The sequence below is a fragment of the Melopsittacus undulatus genome, chromosome 1 (genome assembly GCF_012275295.1).
Source record: "Melopsittacus undulatus isolate bMelUnd1 chromosome 1, bMelUnd1.mat.Z, whole genome shotgun sequence".
NCBI classification, from domain to species: Eukaryota; Metazoa; Chordata; class Aves; order Psittaciformes; family Psittaculidae; genus Melopsittacus; species Melopsittacus undulatus.
Window position 1 is genome coordinate 113,805,511 of NC_047527.1, and position 26,179 is coordinate 113,831,689.

Consider the following 26,179-nt stretch of genomic DNA (forward strand, 5'->3'; position numbering starts at 1 on the left):
TATTTTAATATTTATTCATATTAATGTATTCAAGCTCCACATGCCCTACATGCATATGACAGATTTCTACCATATCAGTCAGAATTATGGAGTCTCCAGAGCCCTTCTTTGCTTTAACAAACTAGAATTCTATTACAGGTGGCATCTGTAATAGGAAGAACAGGCAAATACTGCGTACACATGAATGTGCATGTTCTTTCAATAAAATCATTTGCATAACTCATTTACTGTACCTAGATATATTTCAGAGTTTTGCTGAACAACAAATTTCAGAAGGTTTTGCAATTATAATAGGAAAAAGTGAGAAAATAAAATAAATATGCTTTTAATAAATTAATCTGATTTTACATATTTTCCAGTATACTCAATTTGCAATGACTGAAACATTACATTTTCCAGTGTCCTCAGTCTGCAATGACTGAAACAGACTTTTTGCTGGTTCCAGTTCCATTCAGCCAGTCCCTCGTGCTAGCCACAAGCCTGTCTGCTGGAATTCTATAAACACAAAAAACCTAGCAAGCATTTACAATGTGTCTGGAAAAGAAAAGATGCCTAAAAACTCTTTATTTCACTTGCACCAACAATGCTGGAATTTGAGACAGAAAAAAATTATAATATTGATTATACACTTATCAGACTAAAATCAAGGAAATAAAAAACTTGACTAGAGGCAGCTGTGTAAGTATTCTGGAAGCCATTCAAATATATTAAAAAAAAAAACTCTGTTCTCTAGGAAATTTTCTAAATAAGTGTCTGGTAAACTCTTCTGTAAATGTAACGTGATCCAAGCAGTGTGCCAAAATCCGGAGAACGCAGCTCAATGCTCTCAACAGAGTGGAAGACACCTGAGATGGCTCTGTTATTACTCAAGAATCTCGGGTATGCACAACAAAAGCAGCAGTGTCAGGAGGTGAAGCACACCAAAGCAGCTTCTGCACATGCACAGCTAAACATATTTAAACAGGTCTTCTCAGATTGTCCTGTATAGCTGGACACATTTTGAAGAGAAACTGACTCAGTTAAATTTCCCATTAATGATCATGTAACATCTTTGTGCCAGATACAGCAATTGCCTGCATGGAAAAATAATTTTAGGAAAGTATTTAATATGTTTTAGCTGCCTTGTAACAACAACTTAGCAACCAAAGAGAGACGTGCCAACACCTTGTGATCAGCTAGATCATTAGAGGCAACTAGGAAGATACTGTGGGTCCACAGTGCTCCGCAGATGTGGTACCACCCAGGATGTCTTTCTACTGCTGCATTCCCCTGAAAGTGATATAGGATACAGCTTTTGCAGATTTCCAACCATGTCAGCAAAGCAGAAGGAATTTGCTCAGCAATACCAGTCAAGTCTACAGTGTTTTGGGGACTAGTGTGTCTTATTTCTTCCTGCCCTTTTCCACCAGAGAAACTCCTGGGAGAAAACTAAAGGGAGAAGGGCATTTAACCTGCCTAAATTTAATCCCATAGCCATCTTTTACTAGTCTGGCTCTTAGATTTTCAGACTTGAGCTGATTTATTGATTTTGGGATGCTTAGCTCTTAACTAAAGTCATGCTGGAGAATGTCCTCTGGATATGGTTGTCTCCCTTGGGTTTGGAAAAAGCAGTGACCCATAAAAGCTCTTCATTCTCTCCTTAGTTTCATCTCATTTCCTATCACATGGGAGTGTTCAGTTTACAGGAGTTACTTCATTCTGGGTTTGTGGAGAATACGCTCTTTTTCAAAACCAATGTAGGGCTCAACTCACTCTTGCCAGACCCTACAATAGGAAAAATAAGGGTAATATGTGGATGGGTACAATGGCAATTAAATTTTCTGGCTGGAAGCCTTGTTTTGGAGTTTTGTTGCTTAGTGTCTGTCAGCACTTTCATCCTGAGGAATTTAAGTTCTGCTACAACAGCCCAGACATGGATGAAAGTTTGCACATAAAGTATCAGAACTGGTTTATTTTTATTCATTTTCCAAATGGGGTTAAGTCTTAAGATATGAAAAAGTACTTGGGTGGTACTCAGCATAAAAAGAAGGAAATTATTGGCTTGGCGTTTGTTTAATCTTGTGATTTATTTAAAAGGAAAGTGATATCAATACTTAAAATATGATCTCAAAAGAAGCACACAAAAATATGTATTCATCCAGAAACTGGGCTACATTTTGAGATGTCTAGCACCTCTAGGCATTGTAATCACTCCACTGCCTTTGGGATAATTTATCCTAAAAACAACCACACATATTCAACCAGTTTCCTTTCAGGAATGCTTCTGCTGCTGATGGATCGCAAAAGGAAGGATCACATCCCAAGTCTTTGAAGATATGGGTAAGAAGGAAGTAATTGTTAATGATTTGCTGATCTAAACCAAAAATGACTGACAACATAATGAAATCACGTAATCCTGTAGTGTGCCAAAACCCCACAATTTTAAATGAAATAGGGACAAATGTCAGAGAGGGTCAAACGAGATTAGCTGCATCATACACTACACATGCCTAGTAATAAATTACCTGCCCCAAGAAATGAGAGGAAATTGTAAGAAATTGATAGTCCTTTGGAACTGCTTATGTGTCTCAATGAACTTTTGGCACTATCACACACTTCTCTCGAAATGTTACTTGAAGACAATGCAGAAAATCCCCACAAAGTACGGGAAGATGAAAACTGTCCACACCCACCTGTAATGATGTATTTTGAGATTAGCCAATAACTGTATGAATACAGCCTGGTGTAGACGAGGGCTGTAGTCATGCAAGCTGACTGCCCTGTGCACTAAATGTTGGCTTCGGTGGACATTAGACAGCATTGCTGTTGCAGACATATGTATTTATAATACCAGTGTATTCCCTTCCTTAGAAAAGACTGGACGAATCCTTGGCATGTTTTATTATATGAAAAATAAACCTGTTAAGCAGAGATTCACTGAATGAGTAAAGTCTCTTCATTTCACACCCAGGTAGGACTGCAGACTTCTGGGGAAGCCACCGCTGCATTTGATAGCCCCTAAGCCCTGTCCATCTCTCAGCCTTCCTTACAGCGTTACTCGTCCTGAACTCACCCTCTGCAGACTTCAGAGATTCACTGTCTCGGTGTGTGGCTCCGGAGCTCCCCAAAGCCAAGGCCAAGCCCAAACCCAGGGCCACACGTTCCATGAGGACCCCCACTGTTCCCCGGGCACTACGGGGCAGCGTTGTATCTATCTCCAGGCCCCACGCACCACTGAGCGGTCACGCTACACCCCGACCCCATCCGCCCGCTCCTGCCAGACCCCTGTCACAGGGCGTCACGCGACCCCTGCGGGGCGGGCAGCTGCCTTCCCCCGCGGCCAATCAGCGTTCGTCTTTGCGCGGTCCTCCCTGCTCTAGCCAATAGACCGCGAGCTTTTCCGTAGCGTGTGTCTGTGTACGGGCATTGGGGTGGTGGTGTTGGGGTCGGGCCTGGCGAGCAGCCGTTGGGCTCCACGAGCCGCGGAGCTCCGCCCCGGTGGGAGGGGCCCGGTTGCGCCCGGCCCGGCCCAGCCCAGCGCGGCAGCGGTGATGGGGAGCCGGGAAGCACGGCTCGGTGGTTAGAGGGAGGTTGTGGCGTGTTCGTTGCTGCCGCCACCCGGGAGTCCTGGCCGCAGGTAGGAGCCGCAACTCCGTGGGGCGGGGCCACGAGCGGGGGTCCGAGAGCTGGCGGGGGGTGTACCACGTTCCCCCAGAGCCAGGGCGGGGGGCTCTGAGGGGCGCGATGGGGCTGCGCTGTGCCGGTGGGACCGCGCTGGCGGTGTGGAGGGAAGGCGGCCGGCTGGTGAGTGAGGGGATGAGGCAGGTGGTGGGCTGTGGGCGCTCGGCCTCAGGGTTGTGTGTGTGAGGGGGGGTCTGTGCCCCTTGCGCGGGGCGCGGGTTTCAAGATGGCCCCCTCCCCCTGGCCGGCCGCCGCCGCCCTCAGGGGGACCCCCTGGGCATGTGCAAGGCGCCGACGGGGGGGAACCCCCGCGCGGGGGCTGCCTTCGGGCTGAGGCGGCTGCGGCGGAACCGTGAGGGGGGTTTCGGTCCGCGCCCGCGGGGGCAGGCCTGGAGCGGAGACACCCCCCCGCTCTGCGGGCACCGCGGTGACATTCCACCCGGTGCGGAGAGGTTGCGGGGAGAGGAGAGCTCAGTCACGGTGGTTCTCGGCTGTGCTGCGCTTTTAAACCCTGCCGGGCTGTCGGGAGGAGCTCAGCAGAGCTCTTTTATAGCGAGTAATGGATGTGACTGGAGCAGTCAATGACATCAGGCTACGCGGTCGGACTCAGGAGACCTGTAAACTTTAATTTATAGGTTATCAGTACCTTGAGGTGTTTTTATGAATTGGCTGAGAATAACTTAATTCACCTCTGAAACTAGCTCCCTACTGATATCGTTAATGCCAACGTTTAGTCTGCGTTGAGCAATAAACAGCACTATTAATTTGGCGTGTTGGACGCGAGGAACGTAAAGGATGATATTTTATGTAAGAGCTTGCAAGAGCAGTAGGTGCTTTTGCATGCTACTTCTTTGTTTCATCTCTGAATTTCTGGCTTTGCTTTATTTAATTCACATTTATAACAAAACACGTTTTTGCATTTCAGAGTTTTTCTCTGACTTGATTTCTCAAACAGCTTGGCACATCTTTGCCTTTTAGTTGCTCTAAATAGACTGGGATAACTTTAGGGGCAATAGTTTCCAGTGATTTTCAGAACTCTTTCTTTTGCAGAAGGCTGTGTAGTCTGGACAGTGATGACTAGCATCTTTAGACCTCATGATTATCTTCAGTATTTGAAAACAGTGTTTGTTTTTTTACAGTTAAGTTTTTTGGATGAGGTTAAGAGTTCTTATTTTAAGTTTACTTAGGTCAAAAGCCTTATTTTAACGAGGTGTGTTTTTTCTGGCAAACCTGTCTTTTGTGGGTGTTCATTTTGTAATATAGCAATTAGAATTTTGGTATGAGGTATTGTCATCATCCTTCAGGTCCCTGTTACAGAGGAATGTTTACATCTTGGCTATATTTACAAAAAGACCTTTACAACTAGGTTATTCACTTACTGAAAATATTGTTTGCTCTACTTCATGTGGTGTTCAAATCTCTAATCTTACTTAGAATTAACATTTGGATTTTGCTAGATATCAGTGTTTGGATTGAATAAGGGTTATTTTTTTTCTTTATTCAGAATGGATGATTACATGTAGCTTCTAAAAGCTGTTTTAAAGAGACAGTTAATTTAGGTTTTGGGATTTAATCTCTTCGAGCACTGGGATGAATGAGACTCATCAGTTTCAAGTGTGCCTGTTTGTTCACTGAAATGGAAAGGAGTAAAGTGGTAACTGAAATGGTGAAAAGTTGATTTAAATTATGTCAGATTCAGAATAGCTTTGGGCCTTAAACGTGAATATGTTTTTACGTGTACACTTAAGACAAAGGAAGTCCCAGAGCTGCAGGTTGCTGTCACCTGGCAAAGTGCATCAAGAAAAGATTGCTGTATGTTTTTCTGTTCTTGTTCTCTTCTTTAGGCACCTATTAGCAGTGCTTATGAGAGATGGGATATTGTGTTAGATGGACCTTGGACCTGAGCTAGTACGGCATTTTTGTCTGTAATAAAGTGTTTTCTGTGTGGTAGTGTGCCATTTGGAATTTAGATTTTAAGTTAGGCAAGAGTCAGAGCTGCAAGTTATCAAGAGGATAGTATAAAAGTCAATACCAGGTATGGATAAAGCAGGCTGATGAATGTACAATTTCTTTGAATACTTATTTACGTTTTTGTTAACATTCATAGGACATCCCAACTCCTGATAGGAAATGGTCACAAGTATGTTTTGTAAGTGGCAACTTCCCGTGCTTCCCTGAGTTCCCTGTTGGGAGTACTGTGCTTCTCACGAAAACGTTGTTGGAATCTGCTGCAACTCCCAAACGTTCTTATGATGTTGTAATGTTGTCTTAGTTCTGCTTTCCTGTGCCGATTATCCCCTTTTTATGTGGCAAGTCCCTGGGCACCTGTGAGCCTTTCATTTGTCTCTAGCATATGAAAAGGAGCAGAAAGTATCTACATAAAATAGTTCAGGAGCATGTTCCTTCTAAACTGATTCTTCTGTGTTAAGGTTTACTGTAGAACTTGCTATGATAATAAGTAAAAGCAGGAAGAAAATCCAGTCTTGCTGCTTGCAGAGTGTCTGTTAGTTGTCTTCTAGAGTATATTTTGGAAAATTGTTGTGGTAAATTAGCAAGTTTCACTGTCTAGAGCTATGTGAATAATGTGTAGGAGTCACAAAAGCTTCTCACACAGTTGTGGTAATCCAGCCTGTGGTGTATATACTCTTCCTTCAAGTGACCCAATCTCTTGAAAAGTTTTTATCCTGATTGCTGCTGTTTCTTGTTCATTGAGGAAAAGAGACAGGTCTATTAAAAAAAATAATTTATACCTGCTTTCAGTGGATCATGGATGTTTATATCACACAGTGATATCCAATACAGTGCCTTCCGCTGTATTACAGAAGTGGAGAGACAAGGAGCAAGCACTTCACAGTGCAATACCCCTAACATCCTGTGACAGTTCAGTCCACTAGCTCTGTCCCAGTTCATGCTGGCTGTATGGCAGGACTGAGACAGAGAACAGCTCTGACTTCACATCTCCATATTTTACAGAACCATTTTGAGTATTACCATGAGGTATTTGATACATTCTTTGACAACTGAGTTTTCAAAGACAGAGATAGTTGATAGCAGTACACTGACATGGTCTTTATTTCAGCTAGCAGCCTTGTATTTAGGGGAAAACCAGCAGAAAACAAAACCAGCGCATGTCTGAAGGTGCACAAAACTTTACTTTGGTGTTTTTGAATATGTATGCTTGTTATGTTTAGCTACCAAAGAAAACAACTTGAATTTTCCTCCCACTTTGGAAGGCTAACAGATTCCATTTATTCTCAAGCAATAGCATTAAGCAGACTAGTTTCCAGGACTCCACGTTTTGTCCTGAAAATGGTTATCAGCCTATATTATGAATCATGGGTAGAACCAACCTTATCTCCCAGTTGTTAGCTCTGGAGAAAAGATGGGTTGTAAATAATGAAAGGGTTTAAGTATATTTAATCTCTTGGATTAAATATACTTGTTACATCTTGTTACTGTGACCCATATCTTGGGTTTTGTCACTTTTCTGTTCAGCCATGAAGGTGAATGTGATCTCACCATTGCTGTTCTTATGTTACATATGTGAAATAACAGATCAAGTTAAAATCCAGACTACCCCCTTGAAGTATATAATATTTTAATAAAATAATATATTAATAGAAGAAAACAAACAAAACCCAAATAACCATGACAGGTTTTTGCTAGTTTCAAAGAACAAAAATACAAGCTTACTTAGTTCTTAAACTGTGTACATTATAGCCAGTGATGTAAAAAGTCTGCAAGTAAAAGCTCCTGAAATGAACTCATTGTATACATCCTCAATGACATCAGTATTTAAAGATAATCATTGAAGCAATCAATAAACTTGAACTACAAACTATGCTATAGAACTATGAAACTGGAGATGCGAACGTGGTATTTTGCAGGTGCAGAAGAGAAGTTGACATACAAACATAGAAAAACTCAGCCCATATTGATGTTTTCAACTGTGTTTTGACTTTCTGTTAGGTGCTTGCTATGCATGTAACAGGACTGCTGTGTTTCTGTTCCCTACATGCATTCTGTGGTCTGCTGCACCATTTGTACTCCTGCAGTTCATCGTCAAGAGGAGACACGAGGTGTTTCCAATTTGTACAAGGAGCAGGCAATGCATAGTGCCAGGTGGAGTGCTGAAAGAGACATTTGCTGAGTGGAAAAGTGCACAGCTAGTGATGGTTTTATGGTTACTGCTGACTTTGCAAAGCAGAGTGATTAGCTACCATGAAGCAAAGAAATTAGAATCTTTACTACAAGCATGAAATCGTAAGTGCTTAGAAAGTTTTTCAAAATGAACCCATTAAGTACAATGGCAAAAAGCTTACAGTTGATGCTTTATACCAGAACTTGCATGTTGTTAACATATAACATGTGATTATATTTCTGTGAAGTGTTATGGATATTTCTACATTAGATAAACCTTATCTGTACCCATTTTGAAAGAATAATTTTGCTTAATTACTGCTTTAAGACCAATTTGTCTAGGACCAGCATGGAGGCAGAACAAGTGTGTAACTTGAAATCCTCTCTCCCCCTGGCTTAAGTAAGTCTCTTCTGACTTTTTTTTTTTGGTTTATGCAGGGCTTCATAGCAAAACAGTGGTTGTGAAGTTAACTGCTTAAACCATGATCCTAACATTTAGAATATGAACATGAAAGTACATAATATTTCTGATGCTGACTAGCACTGGCATCACACTATTATTAGCCTTTCTGCTTGCAGGCTTCGTAGATTCTCAGCTCCACAGTTTGGAAAATGCATCCTGCGTCCCTGTTGAAGTAAAGGTGGTCATCCAGGTATGGTTTCCTTATGATTACTCTTTTGCCCACTATTTTCTGGTACTTGACTAGGCTGTTGCTTTTTTTCAACTGTCCCAAACAATGTGTGGGTTAGTATGAAAGACCAAGAACAATTTTTTATCACACTTAGTATTATTAAACGAAACTGAAACACCATTGTATTGATATATGGTGTAAGTATTCTTAATTGTGTGTTGCTTTATTGTCTTGTAAAGGCAGTCTCTTTTCTTTGAGTCAGGAATGACTATATTTTCTTATGCTATTTCATTATGTATGATGGTATAAGTTTTGAAAAATAAAGTATTGGTAATACAGCCAACAGCTGATTGACTACAAAACACACTGCAGTATGAATTGTATAACAAGTTGAAGTTAAAAGTAGAGTAAAACTGATTCAGAACTAATAATTCTCAACTTGGAAATGTACACATCCATTTATATAAAGAGCATAGGAAATCTTTATTACATTTGTAATGTGTGATGGACTGAGCTTGGCTTCAGCAAATGAAATTGCTTCAAAAGGAACAATGTCGTTTCAGATATGAAATGCAGAGCTGCTGTTGCACACACAATATGCTATGAATGCTGTCTTAAGAAATGGACTTGATATTGCTGATTATAAATAGAGTGGAATGTAATGATTTCACACATTACATGTTGTGTCAAACCAGAAGCTTCAACTGGCAGATGGAGAGGGGTTTTTGTGTTTTAAGAAAACACCTTGCAAGTTCAGCTCATAGGAAGTCTTGCTGCCTTTTTTTTTTTTTTTTTTTTAATTCACGGTCCAGAAGAGTTGCAAAAAGAGAACTGATCTAAGGAAACAGTTTTAAATTTCTTTTCAGAGGTTTGACAGATACATTAATGAAGGTTTTCAACAGCTTAATAGATTCTGGGATAGAGGTTTTCAATGACTGTCTGTTCATGAGCAGTTAATTATCTCATTGCAATCTGGGTCATTGGGAAGATGTGAACACAGTTAACTTTTGTGCTAGGATTGCATTGTAAAAGGGGGAAAGTTGAAGCTGCATCATCATGAGACTAGCAGTACTTGGGAAGTGACTAAAACCAACTTCTTAGGGAGCAGTTTGCTCCTTTATTAGGGTGAACAGAAGCTAAATTCTAATGAGGATATGAAATCGCTACTCTGTAAATTATCTAAAAATCCTTGCTCCTCCCCTAATGCTCTTCCTCCCACCAGCCCCAGGCACAGTTACTGCTGCTCCCATCGGGACAAACAGCAGCTCTTTGTTAGCTGCCTTGCCCAGGGCACACCCTCTCCTAGCTTCCCTGCTGCTCCCTTTGCCATCTGTAGATCCTAGAGACCCTGAAAGTTGCCTAATCTCCGAGGTTAGTGGATTCAGTGAATCTGTGTTACCTTCAGTACGGGGTATATAGGTAACCTGTAACTTCAGTCCTGCCCACTTAAGTTCTAACATTTAATTTTGTATGGGAAAAGGAATGTCCAGTCTCTACCACAGCTGTTGTAGGTTTCTTATTCAGAGACTGGTTACTTCTCCAAAGATCCAATTTGTTCTTCAACATCAAAATTATACATGCTAGAAATTTTGCCTTGGTATTAGGAAGACACTACAAGTACTATGGGCCAGCAAGTCATACACTGCCCTGACAGAGCTGCAGTGTGCCACTCCTTGCTTCAAAAGCTTGTAGTGTGTTTGAAATACGATACAGTGACTTGGACCACCTTCCAGCTGCCACAACCAATGTGAGCAAGGGTATCAAAATGGCAAACAAACCTCAGGGGATAAAACTGTGAATGGCATGCTTTGGGGTAAGTGCTGAGTGGTGCCTTTGGTCCCTCATCTGACTGCTGTCAGAGTCATGTGCCTGGGTCGTGAGACCTGGAGCAGGTCAGATGAGACACCGTGGGTGCTTCTCAGGGAAGACTATCCAGCTTCAAGAAATCTTGATAGTTAAAGTGAGAGTGAAAATCATGTGCAGAGGCTGAGTACTGAGACAAGATAGAAGTCATCCAGCAAACATTTTTGGAAGGAGAGTAGAAAAGATGGATGTTGTCCTTTGTTTAGAACCAATGGCTACAGCTAGCAAATGTGGATGGTTGAAAACTGTCATACTTTCCCCTCTGATCAGTCCTCCCAGAAGATAACTACTCATGGATGGTGGACATGTAGCACCCAGACTGAAGGAGAAATTGTGACTGAAAATAGCAGATTTCAGGACTGCAAGAGTGGTGAAAAATACCTTCTTGGGCAGTTAGATCTGGAAAGTTCTGCTGCGAGTGCATGAAGGGAAGGATTTACAAGGCAGCGACTGGAGGAAATGGGAGTCAGAGGAACAGTTTGACAATTGGAAAAAAGTGCAGAACTTTATTGTGCCAGCTGTAAATAGCTTTTGTTTCCTAGAAGCTATGAAAACTGTTTTCTAACACTATGTGCTGTATGCAGTATTAATTAACTCCTGATTTCATGATAAATACGCACTTATTACTTAATAAAGATAATTAACATTCCTTCTCGTTAGGGCTTTTTACTGAACTTGTTTGCAGTGATAAATGAAGGCTGTTAAATACCTTGATTTCAAAAGGAAAAAAGGTTTGGGTAGGACAGAAGGGTGTTAGAAACCGTTATAGAAATATGGCTAAAAGGAAGAATCTGTAGCTGCCATGGTTGTAGAGGAAGAGTTTGAATATTTTATGTAGAGAATCATGTTATAGCAGAGTTGTAAAACATTCTTCCCCTCCCCCACAAACCCCGGATACCTGACTTAAAATGTAATCTACAGACATGAATATGACAAATATTTGAATTTTGGGAAGAAACACACCCACACATTCCATTCAGCACAGGAGTCTTAGGTGGTATCTTTTAGGAAAGGTTTGCAGACTTGATAACCTTTTCTCACTGTAGGACCTGGCTGATTTGTTGATTATGTTTAGTAAGTCATAGAATACCAAGTAAACTTCAGAAACTTTGCAAAATCCTATCTTTCATATTTGTAGAAGAGATGGGGGGGTGAAGTGTGAGTGACCCAAATCATTACTGGTTAGTTATCATCACCTTAACTGAGAAAAGCAGATGCTGGTTGTTATGTTCTCTGTGTAATAGGAAAATAGGTAGTCTCAACCCATCAACCGAGTAACTCTTTACCAGTGGTTCACTTCTGGCTCAGCAGACCAAAGACTGTATTAGATTTTTTTTTTATTATTATTTTCATTTTAATCATAATCAACGCATCCAGTAGGAAAGTAGGTTTTAGTTAAATACTGTTTCTACTGCTCTATGAATAGAGACAGACAGTAGCTATAACAAAGTGCTTAATTCAGTAACTTTGTTGTGTAGGTGGACAAGGTAATCGATGACAGTTGAGTAAATGCTACTTCCTTAGTGTCAAATTTACATTTTTCTCCTCAGACTGTCAGCTATTTAATGAGTTTTGGATAGTGGTTTCGGCTTCACATGGGTGATAGCAATTAAATTTGCTAGAAAATGGGAGGCATTCTGGCTATTTTATCCAAGGACTGAACCCGCCTTTTTACATGCTGCTAGCTTACATGAGGAAATTTTATGTCCCATCTTATTAAATCACTTATTCTGTCTTCTCCAATGCTTTCATCTAGCTTGGATATAGCATTAATATTTAAAATATCAGTTCAATAGACACATGCATTACTTATCAAAACACTGCAGTTTATTAAAGTAAACCTGCTGTCATTCCAAGTAAAAGCATGACATGTAGTGCCAGCAGGTGCATTTGGTGCTTTGTTCATTTTCACAGGATGGGCAGTTGAGTTGATGGTGATACTTCAGGAACTAAAAACACCTTCTTTATTATATGAATGGAGTATCTTCAGATTCCTGAAAATAAAACATGGCCTGCATGTTAATGTGGTCTGAGACCAACAGGCTGTAGGTGTAGCAAAGTGTTCATTTAAGTAATTGGTTCTTCTATGGCTGTTCACTGTGTATTAACAGTTTCTAGTGTGTCAGGGCAGCTGCATGTGTTATTGAGGTGTCTTTTATTTGCCTGCATTGTGAAGATCTAAATAATAAGTTATCCTTGGTTGTCCAAAAGCAAATCTCATCTTGTATTTGTGGTACTTAAGGCTAAATGTTTGTATAGCTGCTAGTTACCAGCTCATAAGGTCCCTCATCTTTAGGATAAAAATAAAGAGTGTGTCCTTCACCCAGTGCCTGCAGAGGACATGGTCAGAGCTGCTGCACTTTGCAGGATTCCAGCACTCTTCTGTGGCTTCTGGCTCCCAGTCTACAAGATCAGTGCTATTACTGTGAAAGCCAGATGTCTTCATCCCTTTTCTTGCAGTGGGCTGCTACTTTTTCACTGGCTGGTCAAATTCAAAGTTTTATTTTCCTTTTATTTAGGTGTGCATTTGAGAGAACAGTAAGCAAACGGCTAAACTTTCCTCTGGTGCCCTCCGATTACTGGTGGCCTTAAAACCTATGTGTTAGCCATCCAACATGAATTAAAAACATACCATTATCCTTTTCCTCTTTCAAGCAGGGCTTGGTTTTCATTCCGCCTTGCTGCTATTGCTGCCTCTTCTCCTGGGTAGTGGAAATGGTGTTCTCTTCCTCAGTATCTCTTTTGCTGCCTCCAGAATAAACAGATTTCTCTGTAGGTATTGGAAACTTTTTAGAGACCTTACATGTAATATATTGTTCTGTATTAGTAATTGTAGGACCTTTTTTCTCCAAAACTCATTCTTGAGTACTCAAAAGTGTTGTCTCCCCACTTGAATGTGTGACTACACAGGTGAGTTTTGATATGGGCGTATGTGACAGGAGCCCATAGCTTGCTTTCCTGATGGAGAACTAAGAATATGCCACAGCCCGATGGAAAGGCTTATGTCTGGTCATCTTTTATCAGATGTTGTGATGTTTTTTACTGTGTTGTATTTTCTTTGCTAGATGTTGACTGCAATAGGAAAGGTAATCCAAACCCCAGTGTTTACATTATTGCAAAGCCATTTCCAGATTTAGCAACTAGAAGTTACATGCACATGAGAACCTATTAATTTATTCTTCTTTGTAATGTTTTGTTTTGGATTGTTTTTTTTTTCCCTGGAGGTGGATGTTTCTGTGCATGAAGTCATATGCATGTTTAATATACATAAAATTTATTTCAGTGTAGGTACTCAAGTGCCAGACAGCCTGCACTGAGAGGAGATTGAATGTGTTTGTGAATGTGTCTACAGCTGTTACCAAGAGAGACATTTGACTTTTGAGTTGTAGGTAATTGTTGCAGCAAACCTCTCTCAGTAATGAAGTTTCTGCCTCCTTTGACAGTGAACCTTTCTTATGCTAAGGAAAGAAAAAGGCAAAAAGAATAATGATGTGAAGAAAGGAAAATGTCAGGTACTTGCTATTCTTTTAGTAGAGTCAGCACCTTTTAGGAAAATTTCTTCCTGAACTTCTGTTGGAAGAGAATATAGTAGATATAGTAGTTCTGTACCCCTGGAAAAAGTAAAGCTAAAGGAAAACCTCATCTAATCTTCTGGATCCTAGGTCAGTAAGTTGCATCATCATGGGGCATAGTGTTTGTTCTGCTTTTTCTTTTCTTTATTAGACAGTACTGAAAAGAGAATAGTACTGTCAGGCTGGCTTGGACTTCTTGTCATAGTTCCTGACTGGATGCTGAGACCTTGCTTCATGTAGCTCAACCAGGCTGTGTTCTGGCAGTCAAGATGAGGCCAATTTCTTTCTCTATTGCTGGTATCTCATCATAGGGTTGCTAATTTGACTTTTTGTCATGGGAGTCTGGCTTATGACTTGCCTTGTGATTGTACCAGCTGCCAGAATGTCCTATGTATTTCTAAAATATGGAACTAAAAGAAAATGAAGAAAAAAAAATAATCTAGTAAAACCTGTAAGCTTGTGTCACTTATCAGCCTAACACTTGGCATAAACAACTACACTTGTGATCCAGACTGTGTACAGCAATTGCCCCCATTATATTTCAAAGACAGTATTTTAAAAAGTATTGTTTCAAAATAATATACTAAAAAAAATCAAACCAAACAAACAAAAAAAACAAACCTCAACCCTGTGCTATTTGGGACCCAGGATTCCTTTGCTGTCGTTGCAGTGGCTTAGCAAAATCATTCAGGCTGCTTGGAAACGAGCCAGGGGTGAGAGTAGGAGAGTAATTGGAATATATGATAGGGAATTCTGTAAATTGTCTGTGGATGCAGCTTGGATGAAGCAGAAGACAGAAAGCAAGTGTATTTTGAGACGGGTGTGATTCTTAAGGTCTCTATGTTTTCTGATTACTCAGAGTTAGTTTTGTATAGACAACTTTTGTTTGCTTTGCAGTGCTTACAGTGTTTCTGGAGAATGCAATTTGCCTTTTTTAATGCTTATGTTAAAGACCATTTGTGGTATACTTTCTAGCTTTAGTCAAGTTTAAGTTTGTGCAAAAGTTAATTAAGCTTCGAGCAATTTGTGTGTTTACAATTTTGTATTATTTAGAGGAATTCAAACCAATTCAAGTAGATGTCATCCTACAGTTTAGCTACTTTTTGTGTCAGACTGCTGAATGTCACAATTTAAATGTTAATGCATATATTCTTGTGGTTTTGTAATTTGATATATAATACTATAGCCAAATAATCGAAACAGCCTGTAAACAGTTAAAATAACCAAAATTTAGCTCTTTAGTATCCAATATATCCCTTTCTGTATGTGATGGGGAGAAAAGCAGGTAAAGGTGAGATTTCAGGACTTCCTGATATTAGAGAGATCAGCTGATGGATTATGAGGAGGCTGTTACATAGGCTGAGGAGCAGAGGTCCATTTGTCACCTCCAGATGAAAAATGATCAAAGTCTGGAGGTGGAGTTGCAACAAGGATTTGAAAGTGGTCATTTGAGCTTTGCATCTGTTGCTAAGGACCAGCTTGCTGAGATTAGTAGGGTAGGTCAAGTAAAATCTGTCCTCTTGTGCTTAACAGGGCTAGCGGGAAGTATCTCCTTTCAGCATACTTTTTTTAAACTTGTCTGAATTATGCAGTCATATGTCTGGAATATGCTGTAAATCAAATCTGCAGGCTCTCACAGAGAATAAAAGTGCATGCTATTTTGATGACAAGTTTAAAAAAGCATTGGTATTCTAGTCTAAGCAGATGAACTAAAATGGTAGGAAAGTATAATGTGACATAAACTAACTGCAAATAGATTGTAATACTTTCTTGCAGCTACCATGCTCTGTGCTTTGCTAAGAGAATAAAGCTAAGAAAACACAGGTTGAGATTAAGTTACATGAATTTTACTGCTCAGACACAGGTTTTGTTCTTGTTCTGCAGAACTTTTCTATGTGTTCAACCACAATGGTTTTGTAAGGGATAGGAAGAGGGGAAATCAACTGAAAAAAGGAAATGCCTTTCAACTCTAAATTTACAGTGAAATTGTATGCTAATTGAGGAAAAATTATATGCAGTAGGTCTGCTGATGAGAATGTAAGAGCTGTTATACTTTCTTCAGATGTGACAATGTGAGGATGTGTTGGAAAAGGGAATAACAGCTGCAAAGCAGCCTTTGTTTTTGTTTAGCAGTCTAGCTGTTGACAGGCTGTGTCTGGTCTATTTGTTTCATAGCAGCCAAAAAACCTGTTCTCAAAATGTGTTTTAAGTACATATTTGAATAATTGGCTATTACAACTTAACCAGGTATGGGCTAAGTAAAAAAAAAAAAAATCCTGTAGTTTGCTCTTTCACACTGCCAGGTATTTCCTGGCCTGGCCTGAGCTTGTGTGTTATAAGTAGCAAATGGTTGTTTGGCTTGCCTTTGATGTACAATTCCTGATGAGAGTTCATACTTTCCCCTCTTTTACAATTCACTCAGCTGTGGCATTTCCATATGAGCCTTTAAAAGGGAACAGTAGGATGCATGGTGTGATCAGGGACTTTGCATATAAGCAGGGGGAGTCTGTCAGCCAAAAATACTTTGCAGCTTGTCTTCAATTTCAGATACGTTGCAATTGTAAAACAAAGATATAAAGATCACCCCGAGCCAGGCCTGTACCTGTTAGTGTAAAACAGTCACCTAGCCTGAAAGACTTGTAGGGGCAGGTAATAGTCTTTATTAGACAAGCTTGCATATTTTGGTACATGTATCTTTAGATGTCAAGGAAGTTGAAAGGCTGGTGTGCCTGAAAGACTGCTCTTTCAAGCTGTAAAGCTTACTCTAATATAACATGTTATTTCTGTGGGCTGATTGTGTCTAACCAATTGTCTTATACCATCATGGTTGCTGCAGTTTTCCTGGTTAATGATGATACATGGGTAAAAGTGGCAATTTGAACCTTTCAGTAGCAAAGCAGTTGACAGCCAGTTTTGAATCATCCTGCCAGAGCAGGATGTAGTAACAACTGTAGCAAATAAAAAGCCTGTTGAGCATGTTAGATGTAGTACTGTTTCAGGTAAGATGATCTGCTACATGTGTGCAGAATGCTAGGAGTGCAGATGATAGTATGCCTAGTTGCATGGAGACCAAATAAGATGAGATCTTTCAAATTTAGGAGTGAATACATCATCAGAGGTGTGCTTTCTGCAGCAATTTGCAGAGGGACAACATTTTTAGCATGATATTATGAGAAGTGAGGTTACGGATCTAAGATGTTTTGTGAAAAGATATTCTGTGAAGTTTATTCTTGGCAAAGTTTGTCCTGCTGTGATATTAATATCTGGTTTTGCTTTCTGTGGTATAATTATTCTTGAGTATTCCTTGACAGATGGTTGTGTCTTAGCATTGTATCAGAATGATGTTATTTGCTTGACAGTTATTGTTCTCTTAGGAATGCAGGTCGGGAAAAGAACCTCCCTATTCATCAAGTTTATTTTCATGCTCTTGCAGGCTTTATGTCATACAGTCATAGACATATGGAGTGCTGTCTTAAAAGCAGCTGGGCCTTTCCCCCTCACTATAATGAAAAGCCTGTTCCAAAGCTAAATCGCCCTAAATATGAGGAAGCTGCTTGTAATATTCAACCTACATTTATTCACCATCAGTTGATAATAACCAGTTCTTGTTCCAAGATTGCCCTTTTATTTTAAATAGGTTTTCTTTTTATTATTATTATTTTAGTTATCTCTGTGTGTTTATACACAGTCCTTGCTTTTCTGCTCAGCTTTACTTTTGCTAGGCTAAGACCAAGTCCTTGCAGGCTGCCTTCAGCTCTTTGGTTGAAAGGTAGAGCAAACTAAAAGTTTGGGTACTCTGAGACTTCTGCTTTCACAGAGCAGGTTTTTCCAGTTCCCTGAGATGGGTGTGTCTTATTCTTTGTACTATTGCTGATAAAAGAATTAAATAGTAGCTTCCTTGTTATTGCAGTACACCAGCAGAAACGTGAAGATAGAAAATTTTGCGGTTTAAACTCTGAGCATTGTGCGAATTTGTTCAAAGAGTAGCAACTTGCAGTATAGCCTCCAAGTTAGGAATACAGGCAATCCTATGAAAGTGGTGTTGAAAGGCAGGCAAATGTTTGATTGCTTCAAGTGTGTGTGTCCCATTTTGTGTTCTTTTTGTTATTTTTTTTCCCCCTCAGGCTGTTAAGTGTTCACATCAGTATTCTGTGGCTGATCTGTGCACAAACTCTTTGTGCATTTTTAATGAGATACTGCAAAAATCCATGATCAAAGATAAGTCAGACCTATTACAAGGAACAAAAAAATTGAGTTATGTGTAAATATTTTTCTGACTAATATTGATAAATACTCTCTACTTCTAAGGCTCTTGATAAATTAAAGTAACCTTCAAAGATGTATGTTATCTGGTTATTAATAAAATGTAAAAGATGGGTATATTTGCAGAATTTAACTACAAAATTAAAAAGAAAAAGTTTGAAAAAGCTTCAGTGGGAAGACTAGACCTACTTTCTTCACAGTTAAAATCCTAAAGGCACTTGCGTTGGGAAAAAATAAAACACTTGACACTGTTTAAGATGCAGTGGAAGGTTTTATATCCCAGGATTAAGAAAGAACTTAAGCCTTCTAATGTTCAACACCACAGCTCATGAAGATTAGGCTCCTGGCTAAGAAAGTATAGAGGCAGGCACTGAGAGACTATATGCTGGTGAGATTCTGATTTCCTGGGTGGGATTCAAAATCCGTAATGTGGAGTGCAGGTGCAGTGAAACTGGTCAGTAGGAAATCAGGGTGTACCTTAGACATTTATATAACCCTTATATTAATCAGAAAATAAATTCCATACCACTTTTTGCAGTTTTCTCTTACAAAGATGCTTTTTATACCTATCTTACACATAGTAGACTAGCAGCTAATTAGCTTGTTAGTCCTTGATTCTATGTCCTCAGCCTGATGGATCTCAAGCCCACATTTTCCTCTTCTTACAAGAGTGTCATAACATTCATGTTTAGGTAAGTGACCTAACCACTAGGCTGCAGATTCAGACTTATTGCCTACTGTCTTACATCCATCAACAAAAGGGAATTTAAAGCTAATTTAAAATAAATAAGATAATTTCTGCGTATACAGGCTATGCTGGGAGACCCAACTATGAATATACTTGCAAATCTCTTTTGTTCCTAAGTGGCTGCATAACACTTGTGCAAAAAAATCCTTCTCCACATGAAGAAGGCAATATTACAGAAAATGGGAGCTCTTAGAAGGGGATAACCTAGTTGGTAAACTTTATTGGCTGTTAAATTTCCAAAGTATTGAAAAAAAACAATGAACTTGCTGTGCATGTTTCCATGTTGCTTGCTTCCTGTATGGTAGCCCTTAAAATTTGTCCTTCCTGGGCAGAGTTATAAAAGAATGAAATTTAGCCAACTTTGGCTCTTATTGATTTAGTTACCTTGAAAGTGGAAAAAAATTGTGAAAGACTGTTGAATGAGACAATGAAAATAATCGTATTAACTGTTGCTTTTAGTTACAGGGTGCTAATCTGCAGGGTTTCTCAGTGTGGGACCATGGTTGCCTTCACACTTCAATGACTCCTTTAGATACAGAGTTCTGGGTGCTATAATGTAGCAATAATGAAAAATATGTTGACTACAATAATAAAAAATATGTTGACTACTGGTATGATTGCACCCTTTTGGCATTGACTGTAAAGCCCAAGGAAAATATGCATACATGGAGGACCATTGTAGGATTTGATTTTGTGCCCTGTCTTGTCTGGAATATGAGGTTAAGTGCAGACCATACGTCTGATCTGCAAGACGTCTTACCTTAAAGTGGTTTAGTTTTCATAGCTGGCACAGCTCAGCACAAGAAGCACATGTGCAGTGTCTTAGATACCTCAGCACGTTAGCTTCTGCCAAATTTAACTCATGTTTCCAAATGTAATATTATGCTTATGTCGTATCCTCTCTTTGGCACTGAATTCAAACAGCACCTGTTAATGTTAAGAGTAAATGAGATTACTGTGATGTTGAGGATAAAGAGGTTTTGGTGAAAGAAAACTGGATATGAGATTTAGATTTCCTGCCTAATTAAATATTTCAAGTGGAGATATTCTGGTTCAGTTTTATTTAGAAGTCAGAAAGCAATATTAAAATGTTAGCGCACGCCTTTTAGTAAAATCTTTTTTCATGAGCTGGTATTTACTGACATTCAGTTCAAATGCTTCTAAGTAATAACCTGAAACACACTGTAACATCACTTTTTTCTGGAAGATAAGTGTTTGTTTTTTTTTTTTCCCGGAAGCTTGTAATCTCTCTGCATGTTGGCTGATTCTCATTTGCGTTTAAATCAGTTCTAACACAGTTGTGCAGCTTATTGGTATTCCTCTAGAGTTTGCCAGCTGAAGAATAGCAGCCGTAACTATGAACATTAGGCTAAAGCTTATGTTACATAGCCAACAATCATTTGTACTGATGTGCTGCAATAAAAAGGTAAAATGAAGATTTCTTGCTGCTTCAACCAGTGAACATTACTGAGCTTGCTGAGTTGAGTACTGCATTTGGACAGCATTGGAACTACTAAAACCAGTGAACATCTGTTCAGTGAATGCTGCTGCTATGGGCAATGTAGGGTAATGGTATAGATGAATAACTGGTTTTCTAACACCATAGCTGTCTGTCGTGGTTTAAACCAAGTCCCCCAACTCCCGGAGAGTTAGGAAGAAGAATCCAAAGAATGTAGCCCCCACGGATTGAGATAAGAACGGTTTAATAGCTAAGGCATAACACAAAACCCCTACTGCCATTTACTACTACAAATAATAATGATACAGCAAACAGCAAGTGAAAAGAATACAACACCCCACCAGCCACCGACCCATAATTCACTCCACCCTGCCTGGCCGAGCACCATGTGCTCCCTCCTCCATTTTTCTCCAAAGCTCTACCCCTCCTGCCTTCTCTTACCCCGTATGCATCCTGGGCATCACGTGCTATATGGTATGGAATACCTCATTGCCTAGCCTGGGTCAGGTGTCCTGTCTCTCCTTCCTCCCGGACTCCCCTCCTCCACCTGGCTGGAAAAAAACCTTGAACAAAAACACCCTCAAAACATGCTCAAACCATGACACTGTCTTTTCAGAATATTGTTTCAAAATAATGTGTTTTCTTTAAGACCGAAAAATAGCTTGGGGGGTGGGAATCTGCTCTGGTGTCTAACTGAATTTCTCTGAAGAGTGGTAGATAAAGGATCATCTAAGCACTGTTCTATTTCTAATGGGAAGAAAAAAGTGTGGGGCGAAGGACATGACAGTTCCCTTACTAGAATCTAGGCAAGGAGATTACTGGGGAAAGGAATCTTCTGTATTGCTGCTCAAAATGTTTGGCGTGCAGCTCCTTGGATGGGAAAGGAGGAGCAGCTGGTTGTCAAGAGCTAAGAGATCCAAAGAGAGTAAAGAAGTTAGGTGGTTTCTGCCTTGTGCTGAGAAATGTGATTAACATGACAGGTCCTCTAATAGGTTGATTGTGGAGGATGTTGTCTGGGGAGAACTGAGATGATGGGGGAGAGCCAGTTGTGTTACTTAAGAGATGAAGGTATTGAACTGTCATATTAATAAGCATAATGAAAAACTTTTTAATGTATCAGAATAGGAGTAGGAGAACTGGTGATTTTAGTTGACAGAACATTGTTTTGGAAGTTCTTGTGAATGTGCATTGCTTTCATTGGAATCAATGGAGTAGAAGAAATCTGTCTCTCCCAAATTTGTGATGATAGAAATACCCTTCTTGCTTTCATTGAAAACTAGGCTTACTTCAGTTTGATTTACTTCTGCATAGTTCAGATGTCCGTCCGAACTTAAAAGCTACAGAGGCATCCTGCCTAATAAATCATTGCTTGAAAGTAACAGCACTAATATTTTATTTTTTAAATTGAAATAGATCATTCTAGATAAGATTGTATTTTGAGATTGATTTAATGGGCTTCCTTTTCCATTTTTTTTCAATTGCTCATTTACTAGAGACAATAGCAGATGAAAGTATTGTATTAGTTGATATGTTGGGGTACAGAAAAAGATGGGAAGGTAATGAGTTCTAGTTTGATTTGAGAGAAATAAAATGCCTTGTTTTTTACTAACCATATTGTAGAGTTCAGTAAGAAGCTAAAAAGATGATGATGATTAATTTGTGCACAAAATTGTTTAAGTTAGAAAGGCTGATTTATTTGTGCCTTGTTTTCCTGGGCCAACACTAACTTTCATATTTTTATACGGTTTTGATGCAGATTGTGAAATAATTCATTCAAGACTGGTTTTTGTACATTGCTATCTTGCTTCAGATTAATTCTTCTGACATACAGTCAGTAACCAAAACTGTGATTATATCAGTTACAAAAAACATAAAGTACATTTGTCATTACTTGCAATGTCTGAATATATATTGTCAACTTTAATAAGAAATGTTATTGATAAATTGCATTGGGAAGTGTTTTATTAGTATTGTTACTTTGTTACTATTAGTTTTCAAGTAAATAACTGGAAACTCTTAACTTGTAATTTTAAAAAGCACATTACTTTCTTTCTTGAATAATACAATTCATACCCTGATTTTATCAACATTTCTAAAATTCCTCTTACATTCTTTCCTGATTTTCTGTGAATGATGCCATTATTCTGTGTCTCACTTGAGCTCATAAACAGGAAAATATTTTCCAAATTCAACATCATATCAAGGCTATATTTAAGTCTTAGTCATTTCAAATCCTGCAATAATAGCTATAAGATACATTCTTTTGTACAGATTTAAACATTGAAAAGATTTTGGATCGCATAAGATCCTTTGTCAAATACTGCAACGTTTGTCTCCTTGTAATACATAGCATCTAGTAATGCTTCTCTTTGCAACACAATTTTGCTGCAAAGATTTTGCAAGGCTGTTGCTTGTACCATGTAATTCTTGTTTCTTCTGCAGCATTCCTCTTTCTTACTGAGTTATATACAAGGTACCAGACTTCTCTTCAAAGTCCTTTCATTGTCTACTCCTATCCTGCCTGTTAACTCACCAACAATATGCTGATGTGTAGGGATACACCTCCAGTCAGCCCTTAATGACTGCCTTAAATCTTCATACGAGTGTCTTGAAGCTTTCTCTCATACTGCTCTGAGGCATGTGTTCCTGAGATGTAAGCAAAATGAATGCATTTCTTCTGATAGTACTTATTTTTTCTTTCCCCCTTTCTCCATGTCAAAAGACCTTCATGAAGGCAAGGCAGCTACCATTCTTAAACCAGAAGGCAAGCTTGACTCCAGCTTAATGGTGGCCTTGTGTTCTGTAGTTGGAGTCCTGAGGAAAGACCTCTACATCTTTCCGAAGTATCTGTGTTGTATAGTGGTCCCAAAATTGTCATAGAGCTGGATGATTGCTTTGTAAGCACTTGGAGATCACAGGTATTTGGATTACAAGTAATGTTGCACTGTTACTTTTAGGGTACATACCTTAATTTCTTAGTTAAAACACTTATAGCTTTTCAAAGGTGAAAGGAGTTTGTTAGCCTGGAACAACAAGTTTTTCATACTTGCAGGATCTGAAGTCAGAGGCTGCAGTGTTACAGATGCTAAGGGCTTAAGAATGTGAATGTTTTCTTATGTACAAAGTAATTACTTTAGCAATACAACTCCTAAATCTAAATTGAATTCCTCTTTTCATACAGTCAAGTTCATCAGGTGTGAAGAAAATACGTGAGGCTATAATCCCACTAGAAGCTGTATAAGGTCCAAGAAACAAGAACAAAAGTCGGGAGTTTTCTAATTTGTATTTTAGCACTCATATAAACAATAAGCTGGTTCCTTTTAAAAAAAAATATTTATGTAGGAATTGGTCACAAATTTAACATAGGTAAGCGTGTAGGACAGATGAAGGAAGGTGCATCTAGAGAAAGGCAGATTAGTCACATTTCTGTGCCTCTGCAAATAGATCTGCAAAGATGAGGCATTCCAGTTCAAACCAAAATAAAAATGGATATAAGTGCATGTGCAGACTTCTTTTGCATCATGATGTCTGTGTATTAATAGAATTCAGAGAAAAGAAGGCAAACTTAATTTGCTAATTCTAGTGAATAGTTGTATTCAGCTTCCTATTGAGTAATCACAGAAGGCATTTTTCATTTTAATGAGCATTCTGCATTCTTTCTCTTTTGTTTTTTTCTCTGTTTTTCACTAGATAGTTTCTGTCTTAAATGTGTTTCTTAGCACTTTCATCAATATTGTATTTATTTCTAGATCAATTAAGAAGTGATTCTAGTGTGTAATTTGTAATGATTAGCCTAAGGAGGTGTTGAATTTGAAGGGCTTTATTATGTGACTGAGATTAGTGTTTTAATGTGTGAACTTGTTAACATCTTCTTTCCTAAAAGGAAAATAAAATCTTCTCTGGCAAAAACATTTTACAGAAAGTATCAAATAGTAGCCCTAGGGTTTTAAGTTAGTTAGGTATTATGTGTGTCAAAACTTACTTTGTTTCAAAATAACAATTTCCTTGTTATGCCATGAATAAGTACTCTGGGAAGATAGCTTTTTGTAACAAATCATCTTGGTTGTTGCATTCTAGAATGTTCACAAGCTGCAGGTGGGGATTTCACATTCTCTTTGCCATGTTCAACAGACCTGCCAGGGAAAACAGACTTACACATCTATACTGAAATATAATATCAAAATATTATTGTATGTTTATTTCATAGCTGATGACTGATTATGACAACTTGTATGTTATTCACATTATGGTTTTTCTGACTGTGACTACTTTCATATGCAGTTTGGAGTTACTGTTCTTGGCACAGCTACGCTTTCTCTCATCCTGCTGTAAAAGATTTCATTTCACTTTTATCTGGGATAAGCATAGAAAAATGTTGTGTATATACAAATGTGTTAAGCTTTGCAAACATTGCTTTCTTTTAACATATATTACTATGAAAGCAGCTTTTTAAAATTGTACTATGAAGAAAAAAGCCCAGTTTTGAGGTTTGGATGTCAAGAAATAGCTTGGTTTAAAAATGTTAGGCCAGGAAGATAACTCTGCAGTAGGGTAGTGAAGCTATGCATTCATTCTTTTTCCCTAATCAACAAAGACAAAAGACATGTAGCATTTTGTAATCAGAAGTAGAGCTTGTGTCCCTGTTCCATCCTGCAGAGCAAGTCATGTGATGTTATGATGGATGTTGTATTTTGTGACCCAGTTATTGTGTATGGGCCCTGACACCTTACGTATTTGCTGAAACTCTGGGAAGTTCCTGAGCTTCTGTAGAGACACAAAGGAAATAGGAAAACCCACAGCCTGTTCGTAATATCCTGGGCAAAATTGCTGCTTTTCTGGGACTAGTGTAATTCTAAATCTCCTAGCATATTTAGCAACTGTAATGAAAAGAGGGAAGATGAGAAATATGAAATGGCTTCCCCATTAAAAGAGGAAAAAGAAATAAAGAAACTAATTTCTGTTTGGAAAAAGAGGTGCTTGCAGGAGGATGTGAAAGATAATTGTGAATAGTGGAAGGAGATTAATAGGAAGTGATTTATTCCCTGTTCCTGAGAATTTGGGGTACCAAGTGCACTGCAAAAAAAAAAAAAGCTTTAAGCTTGGCATAACTTATAGCACTTATTTTCACAAGATATTGTGAAGAGTCAAAACAAAAAAATGATCTCAACCAGGAACTTCACAAATATATTGGTATTGCCAGTGATAGTCCAGAGTCAGTCTGAGGCAAATGAATGCTGTTCTGCTGGTTGCTGGGGGAAGAAGTAATTTTTTTTGGTGTTATCTTCAGAGTATATTAGATATTCTTTTCTGGCTTTTCTGAAGGTAGGATTGTCTGCTATATGGGACTTGACTCTGGCTAAGTATTGAAGGGCTGGGGTTTTTTCTTAAGTATTGTTTTTGTCCCTTCTATGAAGTTGGCTGGAGAGTGGCAAGGTGGTGTCAGGCTTTTGCTAGCAGTGGAAGAATGTTGGTTAGTGGGCTTGGGTAATCTAACAGTTTTAGATAATCAGTGGCTTGCTTTCATGTTAAGGGCATAAAGCTAACTTTCAGGTTGTGTGTTATTTACAGGTAGTTCAGAAAGCAGCAAAACTAAGAGTAGTGGTGGCACTGCAGATTCATTCTGGATTAATAGAAACCTAAAATAAGTGACTAAAAATAGTTCTGAACATCTATAATTTTATATTAAACTGGAAGTCAGGTACTTCCCAGCTGTTTACTTCTCTTAACCTCCTTTTCCATATAGTCTCACATAGAAGTATTATAATAACGATTAAGAGAAAGCATTTCCACAGTTGACATGGAATGGACGAGTCTGTTATCCTTTGTTTCAATTTGTCCTAGT

General features: G+C 38.9%; 1 protein-coding gene across 2 annotated transcripts in view; it reads left to right on the forward strand.

The window, feature by feature from the left end:
• Nucleotides 1-3,476: 3,476 nt before the first annotated feature.
• The window catches only part of MPP7 (MAGUK p55 scaffold protein 7), a 155,855-nt gene continuing 133,152 nt past the window's right edge, over nucleotides 3,477-26,179 (forward strand). Inside the window, exons 1-2 of one of the 2 annotated variants that reach the window (XM_034061039.1) lie at nucleotides 3,489-3,616; nucleotides 8,380-8,453. The gene's annotated coding sequence lies outside the window, so the exon portion shown is untranslated. Of the gene's footprint in view, nucleotides 3,617-8,379; nucleotides 8,454-26,179 lie in introns of both variants that reach the window. The other variant, XM_034061036.1, reaches the window with a different exon arrangement.